Source organism: Crocuta crocuta, unplaced genomic scaffold (assembly GCF_008692635.1).
Source record: "Crocuta crocuta isolate KB4526 unplaced genomic scaffold, BGI_CrCroc_1.0 scaffold154, whole genome shotgun sequence".
Taxonomy (NCBI): Eukaryota; Metazoa; Chordata; class Mammalia; order Carnivora; family Hyaenidae; genus Crocuta; species Crocuta crocuta.
In genome coordinates, this window is record NW_027530545.1 from 16,578,951 (window position 1) to 16,596,455 (window position 17,505).

Sequence of the window (17,505 nt, forward strand, 5' to 3'; positions counted from 1 at the left end):
ATTTTTTCCAGTCCTGGAAAGATGTAAGTTTTCTTAGCTCCTGGGCTGCACAAAAACGAGTTGCTGGGCTGGATTTGACCATCAGGCCCTGACTTAGCAACTAGGGCTACATAGATAGAAATACGTGCTACTCAACTCCCATGTCTGTCCAACCAGCTGTGTCTTCCTCTCACGTGCTTCTGTTTCTTCATTACCACCTTCTGCTCTTCTCTTTAGAACTCAATCCAAATCATTCATTTACATATTCATCTACTAAACAGATATTTAGTAAGGGTCTGCTGTGTGCTATTCCGGTGTGAAGAAATGTCATTGACCTTAACCTCAAAAGTTCCTACTAAAACCTGCTTTTAATTAAAACTCATTTTTCACCTGAGACCATCACCTGCATCGCTTGTCAAATCTTCTCTAACAGTCAACTCTTCATTTATGTTTCGTTAAGGATTTCCTCCCCATTCTCACTGCCTCTATCCTCCTTGAGATTCTGGCTATTGTTGTTGCTTTCACCTACTCTGCTATTTTCTTACTGGCCCTTCTGAAGGCCTTAGGAGTCTCACAGATCTTCACCAGTTTTATTGCCACTGCCAAATTCGGTTTTTTAAAGCACAGTAATGATAAAGTCACTTCTCTCCCTGCAAAATGTGTACTGTCTTTCCACCATACCCCAGGTTAAGTCCAAGACTCACTCTGCCCATCACCCTCTTCCCCTGCCCCAAATCATCCAGACTTCTGTTTCATTTTCCTTTGAACTTGGCCAGTGTGACCCTTCAAACTGCTGCCTCTCTGGATACATTCCTGTGCTTTTCCTTCCCACCTCTCTCTGCATAATAGCCCCTCCTTCAGTTCCTCCTCTTACCCCACCCACTGAAAATATTCCCACTCTTCATATGCTGCCACTTCCATGAAGCCTTCCATATTTTCCCCAAAAGGATTAGCACTTATGCTCTTAATTTCTGAGCCTCTTACAACTTTGATGGCATTTGTCCTCATGTTAGGGTTTATTAATATACTTGCCTCATCCCTCTTGCTGGTCCCTAAGTGATTGGTAGCTTATAGAGACAGGAACTGAGTCACAACTCTCCCTGATGTGTGTTGCCCACAGCAGGCTTTCAGTTATTTTAAATGACTATAATTGTACGTGATCATTTTCACTATTGAGCTACTCTCCACCATCAGATATTCCTCATCCTTTACATTATTGGGAGACTCTAACTGTTAATAATACAACTATAATTCCATTTATCAAGTTCTTTTATGTGCCAGGAATTACATGGATCTTTTCTCACTTAGTATAGGATTTTTCACTTTGCAGCACCTCTGTGGGCTTGCCTATCTTACATGAGAAAACTAAGATTCTGAGAGGTTGGGTTTTTGGCTCACGGATGCCTAGCAAGGAAGAAGCAGGACTGGGAATGTAATTCTAATCTGTCAGATCCCTAACCAGTGCTCTCACAAACTCTTTACGTTCAGCCCAAATCTGCCTCCCTGTAACTTATACAGGGTACTGCTTAATCTAAATGGAAGGATTCTAATTTCTTCTCCATATAACACCTATTGAAAAATTTGAAATTGGCTCATAGGACAGCCCTATTCCCAAAGGGATTTCTTTCTTAGTTCCATAATCCTTAGTCCATTTGGGCTGCTATCACAAAAATGCCATACGCTAAGTGGCTTACATAAGAAACGTTTATTTCTCAGAATTCTGCAGCCTGGGAAGTCCAAGATGAAGGTGCTGGTAGATTGTGTGTCTGGTGAGGACCCATTTCTTTAGATAGTCATCTTCTCACTGCCTCTCCGCATGTTAGAAGGGACAAGAAAGCTCCCTGGAATCTCTTTTCTAAGAGCACTAATCCTATTCAGGAGGACTCTACACTCATGAACTAATCACTTTTCAAAGGCCCCCACCTCCTAATAGTTAACATTGGGGGTTAAGCTTTCAACCTGTGATTTGATGGGTACACAGATAACTGGTCCATAATAGTTACTAATTATTTCCTTTCAAATATAGATTTATATAATTTATATAATCCATTATGCTAGCTTCCCCCTTTGGACAAACTAATTTGTTAAAGTTTCTTTAAAAAATTGGTGTTGTAGGAGCTCCTGGGTAGCTCAATTAGTTAAGAGGTTAAGCATTAGACTTCAGTCATGGTCTCAGCATTCGTGAGTTCAAGCCCCATATTGGGCTGTCAGTGCAGATCCTGCTTTGGATCCTCTGCCTTTCTCTTTCTCTGCCCCTCCCCCCCTCAAAAATAAATAAACATTAAAAAAATTGGTGTTTGGAAATAAACACACATCCCAAAAGTTGCCTAAGCAATAAAGATTATTACTGTCTAAGTTAGACTAGACTAATATTTCCAAATGATACTCTGTCCAACCCAAGTTCTTTCAGATGTTACTACTGCTTTCCAAAAAAAACAAAACAAAACAAAACAAAACAACAACAACAACAAAAACGAATTTGGTAGATTCCTCTGGACAGTCATAATGCACATTAACATTAAAAAAAATGCACATTAACATGGCATTTTGGCATTTCGCTGATTAGTCTTTCAGCCTCTCCAAAAAAGGGAAATCTTGTTGCTTTCAGCATGACTTGCATTTGTCTAAACACTGGTTTCAGCAATCACAACTTCCTTTTAAAATTGCAAATAGAGGGGCACCTGGGTGGCTTAGTCAGTTAAGCTTCTGACTTCCGCTTAAGTCATGATCTCAAGGTTCCTGAGTTTGAGCCCCACATCCAACTCACTGCTATCAACTCAGAACCTACTTGGATCCTCTGTCCTTCTCTCTCTCTGCCCCTTCCCCCCACTCTCTGCTCTGTCTGTCTGTCTGTCTCTCAAAAATGAATAAATATTAAAAAAATAAAATTGCAAATAGAATATGTTTCATAATCCATAGCACATCTGAAATGTCCCTGGAGATTAAAACATTTAGTTGGGTAATTACTAATTTTTGAGAGTCCTCTTTCCGGCTCTTTTTTGAAAATGGGGGCAACAGCCTGGAACACCTATCATTTACCATGACTTCTCAAAGTTTACTGGCAGTAACACCATTACTCTTATAAATTATTTTGGTATATTCTGATGTGATTCTTCTAAGCTGTGAAAGATTATCTTAATTAGAATTCTTAGATGTTCTCTTACCTGTTGGGGTTTCTGTCCTCTGTTACTTACCATATATTAAGCTGTTACTGTGTCAAAGTATCTTTCACACATTATCTCATAAAACTTAATCCTCTGGGAATGGAACTATTGATATGATCAAGCAAGACTCAGAACAAATAAATTGTACAAGGTCATATATCTTATGAAAGAAGAATCTGGATTAAAATTCACATTGTTTAACTACATGGACCATTTTTAAAAATTATATCATACTACATCTTAACACTCTGTACCTTTTCGACATGAAGATTTTTTTCCATATTAGAAAACTCTGGAAGCAACAAAAAGTGGAGCAATTCTGTATTCTTCCTGTCACCTATTAATATACTACTGTCCATGCTAGGTCAAAAAGCAAAGGGTTTCCTTTGTTTATTCTTAAAAAAACAAATTTTTTATTTATTTTGAGAGAGAGAGGGAGAGAGAGAGAGAGAGAGAGAGAGAGAGGGAAAATCCCAAGCAGGCTCTGCACTGTCAGCACAGAGTCCAATTTAAGACTCAAATTCATGAACCATGAGATCATGACCTGAGCCATAATCAAGAGTTGGACACTCAATTGACAGAGCTGCCCAGGCACCCCTGTTCTTTTAAAAAAATTATTATTTTTTTTATTTGAATATAGTTGACTCACAATGTTACATTAGTTTTAGGTGAACAACATAGTGAATTGACAAGTTCATACATTATGCTATGTTCACAAGTGTAGCTACCATCTGTCCTAATATATCACTATTACAGTATCATTCACTGTATTTCTTATGCTGTGCATTTGATTCCCATGACTTATTCTTGCCATGACTTAGAAGCCTGTATCTCCCCTCCCCTTCACTCGCTTTTTTCAACCTCCACCCCCTTCCCTTCTGGCAACCATCAGTCCATTCTCTGTATTTATAGGTATGATTCTGCTTTTTGTTTATTTCCCTTTATTCTTATTGCTCTGAATGTGCTATGCCAAAAAACAAACAAATACACAAAAGAAGAATAAACAATAGCAAAATCCTGAGGACCCATTTTATGGCACATAACATTCTTCGGCAATCGCCTTTCACTCCGTCTGTAGTCATTTGAACACTGTTTTTATTGGCCTTTATCTTATCTTTCTATATATGGCCCATAGCATAACGTATATGTAAATGATAATGGCAATATTATAAATTATCTTAATCAAATAGTTAGAAGAGTCCCATTTTATTTTCTCTTGTCAAACATGGAGGAGGAAGATATTTTATGCCAATTGATTGGCTTATTTGATGTGCTAGTTTACTTGAAATTTAACAAGCAGTTGGACCCAACTGGGGTCTTGAAGGGAGGTTTGAAATCATAGTACATAAAATATTAGAGCTCAATTTGATTCCTAATGTCAGGCACAGATGACAGATATCAGAATCTTACTTTTAGGGGTGCCTGGGTGGCTTAGTCGGTTAAGCGTCCGACTTTCACTTGGGTCATGATCTCGCCGTTCGTGGGTTCGAGCCCTGCGTCGGGCTCTGTGCTGACTGCCAGCTCAGAGCCTGGAGCCTGTTTCAGAGTCTGTCACTCCCTCTCTCTCTGACCCTCCCCTGCTCACGCTGTCTCTCTCTCTCCTAGAAATTAAAAAAAAAAAAAAAATTAAAAAAAAAAAGAATCTTACTTTTAGTAGGACATTTGGCTAAGTTTCTTGTAAGTGTAGAAACAAGCTAAGAAGTGAGAAACTTGAGTTCTATATATAAGCTTAGCCTCTTACTAGGTAAATAACATGAGGTAAATGATGTAACTGCTTTAAACTTCCTTCCCCACCCCCTACCATCTCAGCTATGTATAAATATGGGGGAAAAAGGTAGACTAGATGGCCTCTAAGGTTTCTTGAAGTTCTGATTCGTCTTCATCTTTTAAAAAAGATAAATAACTTCAGGCTTATGAAACTAAAATTAGATGTATTCATAGCTAGCAGAGCCCCTGTATCCAAAGACAATCAATGAATCATAAATGATAACCTGAAGATAATCTCTGGGTAAGCAGCCCCTTGACTTTATGTGAAATATCCCTGGCCACATTTTATCAATAGAAGTTTCTTAAGCTCACACAACTGGTAATAATGCCATATGTCTTGTTTTTAATGGCATAGTTGCTTCAATTGCTCTTTATTAGCCTGGAGTTTATAATGACTTTGTTTTAATTAACTTAGAACAGAAAAATTAAAAAGGCCCAAAATACCCAATAAGAGAGAAGACAAACCAAATGAAATAATGCAGAATAAATATTTGGGGAATAATTACTTGGAAGTAAGAGGGTGGATGGGATAGGTAGACAGATAATATTAAAAAATATAGAAGAGTAACCAGTGATATTCTAGAGACTTAAGAAATGTCTAAGGGTAGGGATAAATAATGAGACAAAACAAAAAAGAAATAGAGAACTTAGTTACTATTTAATAATCCAAGATTTTAAAATCACCTGGAAAGGTCTAGATTCCCTTCCAAAGATAGAAATTGGCAAATGTTTAGAACCTGATATATTATCAGGAACTAGGAAGTTATGATAACAAAGCAAACTTAAAAAGAATGCAATTCATCAAACAACCTTTGCCTGAGTCCATAATATAGATCATCTCAATTACTGTCTCAGTGACTCTAAGAGATAAGCCTAATGTGAATTAGGGATCTGTGAAGGTTAAGGGTTCATGTAAGAGAATGTTTAGAAAGAGAGTGGTAATGGTAAGCAGACTACTCTGGCATTTGGTACAGAGGCATTTGTTCAAGTATATGATGGGTTAAAACATTCTCCCATCTGGGAAGCCTTGCTTGTGCATGATTCAGATACTAAAAGGATACACATGCCCATGAGGCTGGAATATTTCTTAAAAAGAATCAAAGCATAATTTACATATAATAAAGTACACAAATCTCAAGTGCACAGCTTGAGGAAGCTTTATGTGTGTTTACATCCTAGAAGACTAATTCATGTTTGCAGTTAATAATACAGCCCCCCCTTCAGATAACCACCATTCTGATTGTTATCCCCATAAATTACTCATTCTTGTTCTTAACTTCCTACAAAAGGGCCACACAGAATGTATAATTTTGTGTCTGGCTTCTTTTCATTCTATTTTTGAAATATTCCCATAATTTTTGTGGGGTGGGGCATCAGCAGTTAATTCTTTTTATTGCTGAATATTATTATATTGTATTATTTTTTATCTATTTTTCTCTTTATGGACACTTGGGCTATTTCTGTTGGGGCTATTATAAATAAACCTGGTGGAAACATTCTTATACATGTCTTTTGCTGCACTCGTTTTTGTTACCATAAGTGAAATTATGTCATAGGATAAACAAATATTTAGTTTTAGAAGATAGTGCAAAAAATATTTGCAAATGTCCACAATCACTAGCAAAATATAAAGATATTAGGTATGCCACATCCTCATCAATTCTTGATATTGCCAGTCACTTTTGTTCTATCCCTTCTGGGGGTATATGGTAGTATGTTTCAATTTTCATTTTCAACTGATAAGTGACTTTGAGTCAATTTTCAAATACTTGTCGGCAATAAAAAGTGTATAGTCCTTTATGAACAGTCTCTTAAAATCTTTTGTCCATTTTAAAAACGTGTATCTTTTGCTTCTTTTCTTATTTGTTTATATTAGATTTCTTTATATATTTTCTAGATGAGTCCTGTCGTAGTATGCACACGTGTGAGTATGTATATGCATGTACACATTATTTCCATATATACACATACATATATGTAATTTCTCCCAGGTTCTGGCATGCTGTTCATTTTTTGATAATGTCTTTTGAAAAACAGAAATTCATCAACTTACATTTTTAAATCCTTAATCTACAAATGTATTTATTTAATATAATCAGGAAACAAAAACTAACCATGTGCCTTTTTTTTTTTTTAATCTTTATTTATTTTTGAGAGACAGATTGCAAGTAGGGCAGGCACAGAGAGACAGGGAGACAGAGAATCCAAAGCAGGCTCCAGACTCCAAGCTGTCAGCACAGAACCCGATGTGGGGTTCAAACTCACAAATTGCAAGTTCATAACCTAAGTCAAAGTCAGACAATTAACTTCCTGAACCACCCAGGCACCCCAAGCATGTGCCTTTTAGACCTTTAGCCAGTGGTATGGTGGAGTTTAAGGAATTCTGAGAGCTGGTTGATATCATATCAATAGCTTGAAATCAGCCATGGTGAGAATATTTACACTATGGAGATGGACAAACACTGTGAGTCAGGATTTTTTAATTTTTCCTGGAGGACAGATTGTTGAACAGCAGCACACAGATGCTTTTAGCCCTGTGATTATTTGCAAAGCCACTCAAAGGTGGCTTTGAGCCTTTTGGTAAACCAGCTGAACTATGGCAATGTGGCAAAGGTCTCCTTTTTTAAGTCTCTAGTATGACCTTGCTAAAGAGTTTGACCACTCAAATTCTGAAAGAGATGGTACTCTCTTCCAGCATCTCTTAATTAACTGGTTATTCTCTTACTATGATCTAGAAGCTGATCTCACCATAACTCCTGGGTTTGCCACTAACTAGTATGACATTGGACAGGTTATTTATGTTCCTTATGCTTCATGTTTTAAATCTGTGAAATAGGAATAATAATATCTCCCTAATAATATTTTTGTAAGGATTGAATAAAATAATGTGTTTAAAATGTTCAGTATAATATCTAATCCATAGTAATCTCTCTGGAGTGATATAGATTAAGCTTCAGTTCCTTCATTTATAGGATGAGAGCAATAATATTCTATTAGCCAGTTTCAGTCCAAATGGTAGAATCTATGACATAGCTTCAGAGGGTGGTTCAGAGGGAATTTTTAATAGTGACAACCAATTGAAGGTCTTGGAAGAGCTGAAAGGGCAAACAGAGATGGTGAAGCAACGCATCAGGAAGCTCTCACCACCTGTAGGGCTGGAAGAATAAAGGGAAGACATGTGTTTCCAAAACTCTGGAGCCTGGCCTACCCAGTAAGCACTACAACAATGGACAAGACACAGCTACTCTTGGAGATACTGCCTGAAACCGAAGGAAATGGACAGAAATACCCAGCATCTTCCCTCTTTGTATTCTCTCATATTTGCTAATGTCCCCCTTTTCTAATAAAGCTGAGTGAAAACCAAGTTGGCAAGAAAACATGAGTGATGTAACGTGCAGGATGTAGACCTCTGCAATACTGAACAGATCAAGAGAAAGGCCAGAGTGAATTTGACAGCAGCTAGTGACCAGTACAAGTGCTTACTATGTTAGTTTATTGTGAGACTTAAATTTAAAAAAGTATAAAAGTATAAAGCAAAACACCTAGAACATATTAAATGCTCAATGACTGCCAGGCAATCACAGTAAAATAGTGAAAATAAAGGTATTTTCACTGTATCATGATATTATTATAGCTACTATGATATTATATGTTGCATATTATATGATATTATTATAGTTAATATGATAGCTACAGGGTTAAAGGAAAGCTGGTATTCATGAAATCTTAAAGAGGAGAGATGATTGACTATGATCATTAACTCCCCCAGGACATGAGAAAGATTGGCTTTGTTTATGAGGAAGGTATTTACTTAGAAAATATCTCTTGGGAATTCATCAGTGTTCATTAAACTCATGAGGGAGAACCATCATTGGGCACCTGGGACTCCTCAAGCCTCTGAAAGTTCCAGAGTTGGCAATGGGCAGTCAGGAAGTCCCTCTCTCAGACAGTCATAGGAAGTGGAGTAGTGTGTGATGCCCTGGTCCTTCTTCAACTCTAGTCCCTAGTTCCCTGTGTGACTTGGAGCAAGTACTTAACTCAGTAGGAGTTCACTTTCTTCAAATGTGAAGAACTAGATCCTATCATCTCACTTCCTGTTCTAAAATTCTAAGAATACTTGAGTTTAAACCTGTTATTCAGAGAGTAGCTAATATTTCCTGTTGGAAGCAGGATACCACTTCTTAGAAATTTGGCGCTCTATGTACCTCATTCTCTGACTCTTTGGTACCCCCTCTTCTCTAAATCCAAACCTATTTTCCATTTTTAAACATAGATTATATCATCAGAATGCACTCTTTGGAAAACATAAGGAAATCATAATAATTACCCATATGCTCTCAGGCAGTAGAAAATAATTAAGATCTGTTTATCAGTATGGCTAATTAAAAACAAAAAACATATGTGTCAATGTTTGCTTTTATTATTTCCTATGTAGGCCTGTGAGAGTTTTCACTTATACGTATATGACTTGAATAATGAGCTCCTTTCCTAGGATGTTGTGTAAAACAGACGTATACTGAGGGTGTCAGCTATTTTCAGTAGCCAGAAGATGGTCTCCCATAAACACAATTGTCCTTCCATTTCAGAGTTATCAATGGTAAATGCATTTTGTGGAATCAAGTGAAACTTGCAGCCAATAAACACATGGTTAAAGAAGGAGGCAGGATATATGCAAAGTGCCTACAAACCGTCTCTATTTGCCTAGTCCAAATAAATACTTCCGTTGATCCAGTTCTAGTACAAGTGAAATGCAGATTGGGTCAAGGATGGTGAAGATATGTGACAATGGCTTGTTAGCTTTTGAAAACTTGATTTTGGGAATCCTGAATACATACGTGAGCTCTCTTGCCTCTGGAATGTCATGCCACCAAAAAAAAAAAGGTGCAGTGATTTTTGCCTCCCACACATGCCTGCTGCATAAATTACATAGTCTGCTTTTAACTTTGGATGCCAAAGGAAGGTCTGGTTGGAATTTCCAAGTTGGTTAAAACTTCACAGTATTTGCAGTATTTGGCCTTTGCACTCCTTAGATAAACAGCACAAAGCTCACCTGTTTTTCATAATATTGCTGTTAGAATCATTTTTCTAAAGTTCATTTTATCACCTTTTTGTCTCCAGTCAGGATAAGAGATGAATGCATATTGGAATTTAATTTGTTTAGGGAATTCATTTTGTTTAATTTGGCTCTAAAATACTCACAGCAATCCAGTAGTGAGAAGAGATAGCTCAAACTCCTTAATAGCCAAATCCAAAGAGATTTCCATAGTGAAAGTGGAGGGAGATATTGATGATACTCAAACAAATGAGTTTAGAGAACTCATGGAATGAACGGAAACTATGTATGAAAACTCAAATTGGAATTAGAATTCAAAGCAAGTTCTCAGTGAATACAGGGCCCTGCACACTGCTGCTAGGTGGCAGACAGAGGGAAGAATAAATGAGCTCCAGCTTTTGAGAAACTTAATTAAAAGTTATATCAAACCTGGGATTCTCCGGAAAGAATTTGTACTTACTTTAATAAAGGCTGTTTCTCCTTGCGAAGCAATTCTAATTTTATACCAGGGTTGCAATTTCTGTGCTGAAAACGGTCTTTCTATGAGATCGTGTTCATTTTTGCAAACACAATATATCCCCACCCCCAGGACCTTCCTCTGGCACCCAGACAAGAGAGCATTTGCCAAAACAATGATAGGGATGCTTCGAAAACAATAGCTCTTCTTTGAACTTTATTACTATGAGCTACAGTACAACAAAACTCCAGACCAAGGGCGATGCTGAGATAGGAAGAAAACTGCATTTACCCACCAGATGGGAGATTTTCATTTCCGATTTTAAAATTGTGATAGCGACATAGAGCTGGCTCAGTGGTTGACAGGGTTAGAGGTCAGAGGAGGAGCAGACTATAAAAGAGCAACAAGAGGGAGTCCTTTAAAATATTTTTTTAATGTTTATTTATTTTTGAGAGAGAGAGACACACACACACACAGAGCACAAGTTGGGGAGGGGCAGAGAGAAAGGGAGACACAGAATCCAAAGCAGGGTCCAGGCTCTGAGCTGTCAGCACAGAGCCCAATGTGGGACTCAAACCCACAAGGTGTGAGATCATGACTTGAGCCAAAGTTGGTCACTTAACCGACTGAGCCAGGCAGGGACCTCAAAAGGGACTCCTTTTGGAGTGATGGGCTCTGTACTCTGAGTGCCATGGTAGTGGTATGTGTCAAAACTCCTGGAACTCTATGCCAGAAAGAAGAGATTTTACTCTAGGCAAATTAAAAATTAAACAAACCAGCAAACATGATCAACTTTGACATTTTTAAAAAGTGCGTCTGTTTGATTTTATATGTGTGCACCAGTAGACTTGACATTTACCCAGTACTTCTTGGTTACTATTTCAAAGCCTCTTCCCTCCCTCCTCTCCTTAGTTTCTCTTCTTTCCCAGGGTTTGCGATGATTTCCTGATTTCTCTTCTTTTGCAAAACAAAACAAAACAAAACAAAATCTTTGAGGACCAAGGCCTCAAATTAATGATGACAAGAATTCAGACCAGGGCAAGAGCAATCTGATAGTGGAGAAAATGTGCCTCTGGGGAAAGATTTAGAGAACATTGTCAGGGGCAGGGGTCTAGATAGGTTGGCCTGAAGGGGACATCTTGCAAAAACAAAGGGTGGGGAATAGGGAAGAAATAAATAGAAGGATATCATAATAATCCTACCTTCTTTGTAAAGTGTGTCATGGCTTATGATAATCTGAAACTAGCTCCTTTTAATATTCTGTCACCTTGCTAATGTAGGTAGAGTCATTGCCGTCATTTTACAGATGAGAAAACTGTGGCCCAGAAAAGTGAATTGTCCATGGTCACAGAGCTAGTGCATGAAAAAACTTGTACTTGAGCTGGGATTCCTGGTTCTAAGCACTGGTGTCAGACTACAACCAACCAAAGGTAGCCCCTGCTGTCCAGAGCTCCAGACATCAGTGTCACACCCAGTGAAATCCTTGAGGTCCTTGGGGTCTGCTGCCCGAAGGACATGGGTAGAAAGTGAATCAACAATCTCCACTTTGGGCTTGTTGTTTAGAGATGGCATTACAGCTAATTCCAGGTTGATGGGCTCGTTCTTATCCCTTCAGTTGGGTCTAGAAAAGCCACAGAAATAGGTAGCTCAGACATGATAGTGTTTTTCAAGTGAAAGACCACCTCCACAATAAGCAGCATCAACTTGAAAATCCAAATGCAGGAAATAGTGCCTGAGAGCTCATCTCCCATGTGCCGAAAGAGAGAAATTTGACCAATTCAGGGATGAACACGTAAGACAGGTTTTCTCTTATGAGGAAGGAGGTGGTTAACTAGAGATAAATATCTTTATTTATTCTGTGCCTTGTTTCACAAATGGTTGGAGAGAGCTGACTAGGAAAGCACAAATCTAGTCCTATTAACCAGACACAGTTCAAGAAAGATGGGCCCCAGCACTTCCTGAGAAATTTCCTCAAGAGACTGGTTTTGCCAAATGTTGTATGTTTTGCCTTCTGTAGTGGATTCAGTATTTCTCAATATGTTTCAAAGTATAAATAGCAAACCAGTTGAGCAAATGCCCATCTGGTTGTCTGATCTCCTCTTTAAGTGGAGAAAAAGAAATTGTCTTTGACTTGAGAAAAAATGTAGAAGAGTGTTAGTGGCTCCATTCTAGACCTGATCTGGTCCTACTAACTCATCAAAGAGCACTGGAGTCATTTCATCAGAGGGATGGTCCTCGCCCCCCATATTCCAGTCTCCTTCCTGGCCTCATCCAGCCTATTATTCTCTGATATAATTTAGATCTTTTCCTTCAAAGCGTTTGTAAAATCTCCCTCATCAGGCTGAAACGCCAAGTGGGCAAGGAAGCATGTGTTTGAGCTCTGATAGGATCCCCAGCGCCTCTCGCAGTTCCTGGCACATGATAATAAGTTAAATTAATAGACGGATTGGTTTGCTATGGAGTGCCCATCACTGTGTCTCAGAGGAGCTGTGCTGCCTTCCCTTTGTAAGCCAGAGAAAGACTTTTCCTCTCTCTTTTTCATTCCTCACTTTGCTCAGTAGGAAGAATGGATCTCATGTCAGTTAATTCTGGATACATAGGCAGCTCCCCAGGGGTGGATGTAGCATTGGGAAAATATAAAGCCACCCATTTCTGCCTTAAGAAGAAAGACAAAAGGTTTTCTCTCGTGAAACTTGGACACGCTGGAAGGCAAAAAATTTAGGATGATTATTCCTGGAGTTTCCTCCATTTTGGTGTGAGAAACTCAGTTTCCTAAAAGTAAAATTGTGCAAAACATTATGGAAAGAGCACTGGGCTTATTGTAATCAAATCCTAAAAAACAGACCTGGAACTACTTTATAGACCAGTTTAGCCAGTGGTTTTCAATGTTCACTGCATATTAGAATCCCCAGTAGACACTGATATAAATGTATGGATGCCTGGGCCTCAGTGCTAGGGATTTGGATCCAATTGCTCTCTGTAGAATTTTGTCACTTAATTTATCTTTGAAGCCCTACAGGTGATTCATCTGGTTTCAGAATGACAAACATGAAGCAAATGTATAATATGCATGGGTCACTTCATTTCAGCCACCCAGCACAGGATGCCTTCTCTGTTCAGGGACCCCCCACACTCCACCCCAGGTTCACCAGCTTCCCTCACAGCTAGAGCCAAGCCATCAGGGCCTTCAATCAGATGCAGTCCTGGACTCTGAACGGGAACTGGAGACCCCAGGGTTCAAGAGTCACAGAGACTTCTCTTTGCTGGCAATGGCTGTGACGCCAACAATGACTTTGGGGCAGCAGCCAAATCAGGCCCACTGTAGTATGACTCTGGGGTAGCAGCAGCCTTGTCACATCAACCACAGGGCATCATCTCAGGTGTGGTTCTGGCCTGGCTTCTCCAGGTCTCCCTGGGAGACCAGCAAAGAGAGGAGTAAAGTAGTCTTTTTTGCCCACATTAACTAGACCCAATTTGTATTGCTTGTAAAGAAAGACCCTGAATACTGCAAATGTTTTTTTTTTTTCTTTTTCCCTCACTTTATTTCTTAGAATCTTCTAGTTCTGCAGGTATCTCAGGAGCAACAGAGTAAGCCAGGCTTGCAGTTTTCTGGAGTCCTTGTCTCCTTCAACCAGAGCAGCTCAATTTAACACTTTCTTATGAAAAAAGGATTTCTGCAAAAAAAAAAAAAAGTTTGGAAATTACATTTGGGTGGCAGAGAAGTTCTTTAGTCTATCAAATTCCATTAAATTTTCTGGATTTGCCCTAGATACCAAGACAGAGCTATTCTTCCAGATGTGGGTAGAAAATTCTAGTAGTAAAGTGAGCCAAAGTAACTGGCGCTTCTCCTCCAACATTCCAAATCTGTCCATTTCATATTTGTAACCAGGAGTCTGGAGACCCAGTGTAAGTCATATTTCTGCCACTTCTTGTCCTTGTCACCATGGGCAAATATACATTATTTCCACTAAAATTAAATTCCTTCTTCTGTAAGATAGAACAACTAATACTTTTCTGTCAACCACATGTAATACCTCAAATGATATAATAAATTCAAATGGTATAACAAGTAAAATCATTGTATGTACTTATAAATCATTCTGTGCATGCAAGATGAAATTATTATTATCATTATTGTCATCATGAAATCTTAAATCAGTTGGTGAGTTTGTTTTTTGATATGAATGAACTAAACTAGTTTCTCTGATGGAAGAAAGGGCTAGTTCTTATCACAGGGGGATATATAGTCTTCTGACATGGGTCTGTGGTTAAATTTTGAGGTGATACTGAAATCTGATATAATTTTTATACCTCAGTGGCTTGTATCCTTTGAATTACTTACTTGCTTTGGGTATATTATTTGCAGAAATCCAGCATTAATTAAAATGGTTGTAGGACAATATCCCTTATATTTTCATTTGTATAAACTTGTGTATTTATCATTATATACAAATATCAATCAAAGAACAAATTTTATTAAGTATCTTCTAAGCACTATACTATATGATTCCATGGTCATATAAAGGTGGATCAGCATGGATTGTTAGTCTTGATTATTAGCCTGAAATGCATGGATTCTGCTCAGAAGTTAAGAAGCCTTTAGGAGGGGGCACCTGAGTAGCTCAGTTGACTGAGTGTCTGACTTTGGCTCATGTCAAAATCTCACAGTTCATGAGTTTGAGCCCCACATCGGGCTTTCTACTCTCAGCAAGGAGTTCACTTCAGATCCTCTGTCTCCCTCTCTCTCTCTGTCCCTTTCCCCACTCTCTCTCTCAAAAATAATAAACGTTAAAAAAAAAGAAGCCATTGGGAGTATTTGAGATGTTTTATATGATAAACAGTGTTTTCTCAAGTAGTAAAGATTAATGGTAATAACTATTAAGGAATTAGAAGGGTGTAATATAATTTAAAATTCCAAGCTTAGGAAATTGAGAGAATGGCATTACCCATAGAAAAGAATGTCTGTCTGACTGTTTCAGATGAACCTTTAGAACATGTAAAAGTCCTTCACATATGGTCGGATTAAAAAGAGGAAGTAATGAGTATAGTATATTCTTGACTTGTATCCACTTTTAACAACCACTGCCACCTGGTGGCTTGTGACCCTGTTTCCATCGAAGGGAGATCGATTCAGCACACTTGAGTAGGGCTGAAGCCGAATAGAAGCGACACTGACCTGCTATACCAGAGATGTAAGTTTTTGGAGCACAAGGGTTAAGAGCCATGTAATCTTGTTCAATATTATAACATATCTAGACTGTAAAGGCCATCTAGGTATAAATATCTATATTTTAATGATTTCTTACAAAGCTCACAGCCAAAGCTGCAATCCAGCAAGATTTCTGATAGCGGTAGATATGGATTAAAACTGCAGTTCCCATCACATGTGTTTAAATTACTCCTCTCTGGGGGCGCCTGGGTGGCTCAATTGGTTCAGCATCCGATTTCAGCTCAGGTCATGATCTTACAGTTCGTGAGTTCGAAGCCCACATCAGGCTCTATGCTGACAGCTTGGAGCCTGGAGCCTGCTTCAGATTCTGTGACTCATTCTCTCTCTCTGGCCCTCCCCTGCTCATGATCTGTCTCTGTCTCTCTCTCAAAAATTTAAAAAAAAATTTTTTAAATTTTAAATTACTCCTCTCTGTTCCCTTTTGATTCAGTAAGCCTCGTATCTCTCCTGAATTACTGAGTAATGAAAGACATATAGAAACCACAGTAGTTAAGGAAAGAGGAAGTAACAGGTGGGCAGACAGAGTCACAGTGAGAAAGGCAATGAAAATGGCGTAAATAAACAACAACATGATGAAACAGCATCATGGTCTAGGCACGTAGCTGCTGTGCTCTTGATTCTGAGAGTGAAGAAATATTTGTTTTCAGGGCCAACATTCCATCACTCATAACTTCTTTTTATTTCCCAAGACAACAGACCATTTTACGATTTCCTGATACCTCACTTAATGCCACTCTCTATTTGGGAATTCCACCATACTATCTATACATTTCTTTCAGAAACTCCTTGTTCAAAGATTCCTTGTGCTGGAAAGACTTCTAAAACTCTCCCTGAGAAAGATAACATTTCTTTCCTCTGTGTTACAACTCTGCATTCTGTTTTCATGTTACTGTGTTCTCACCAACTCCTCATTATACTCCTATTGAAATAATGTGTATCATATCTGTTTAAGTGCATATGAGTGCCGCCATACTTTGGCCTTTAGATCAGATACTTTACCTTTCGGTTCTGTATCCCAGATATTCTGTTGGTTGACAGCTTCTAGACTACATAATGCCACTTTCCCACATCTCAGAGGAGAACTCTGGGAGAAATTGAATTTTAGACACAGATTCTCTGAGGGTTAGGGGATGAAAACAGAGTTTATATAAATGTCTGCATGTTTGTAACATCCATGAATACTGAGCTCCTAAATAGTTTCTTAGGATCTCACTCAGGGTGCATAGGTAGAGTTTGCCAACAAGTTTGGCTTTTTCATTGAGGTTCCTCTTACTGGTAACATGTAGACATATTTCTAGGATGCTTTCATCTCTCTAAAGAGGACTTCACTGTTGCCAAGGGGTATAGCTCTTGACTGCTAGTCAGTGTTCTGGAATGAAGGCAAGACAAGATGTCCAGAATATGTTAAAACAGTGGGAAGAGGAAGCAGAAGAGGTAGAACCAGAGAAATGACATCATGAGAAAGATTTGCTTGAAAGGCACCATGAGTCAAAGAATGTGGGCAGCTTCTAGAAGGTGGAAAAGGCAAGAGCATGGATGCTACCATAGACCCTCCAGAAAGGAAGGCAACCTGCCAACACTGCTTTTTAGCCTAGTGAGATGCATTTTGTACTTCTGGCCTCCAGAACTGTAAGATAATAAATCCAGGTTGTTTTAAGTCCCTAAGTTTATAGTAATATGTTATGGCAGGAATAGAAAACTAAAAAAGCCAACACTGTATTGATTATTTATTCCCCTTGCTTGGTTGTTTTAGTTTAGGACATTTACTCTGGTCTTGGTGCCCTTGTCCCTAATTTCTGATTCCCAGGAGTCTTCCCTTCCTACAGGATACATTCTCTGCTTTGCTAGAACACCA

At 38.6% G+C, this 17,505-nt stretch overlaps 1 long non-coding RNA gene across 1 annotated transcript in view; it reads right to left on the bottom strand.

Moving 5' to 3' along the window:
- Positions 1-13,962: 13,962 nt before the first annotated feature.
- Positions 13,963-17,505, bottom strand: part of LOC144234465 (uncharacterized) — a 30,979-nt gene continuing 27,436 nt past the window's right edge. Inside the window, exon 3 of the long non-coding RNA XR_013335963.1 lies at positions 13,963-14,094. This is a non-coding gene — a long non-coding RNA (uncharacterized LOC144234465). The remainder of the gene's footprint in view (positions 14,095-17,505) is intronic.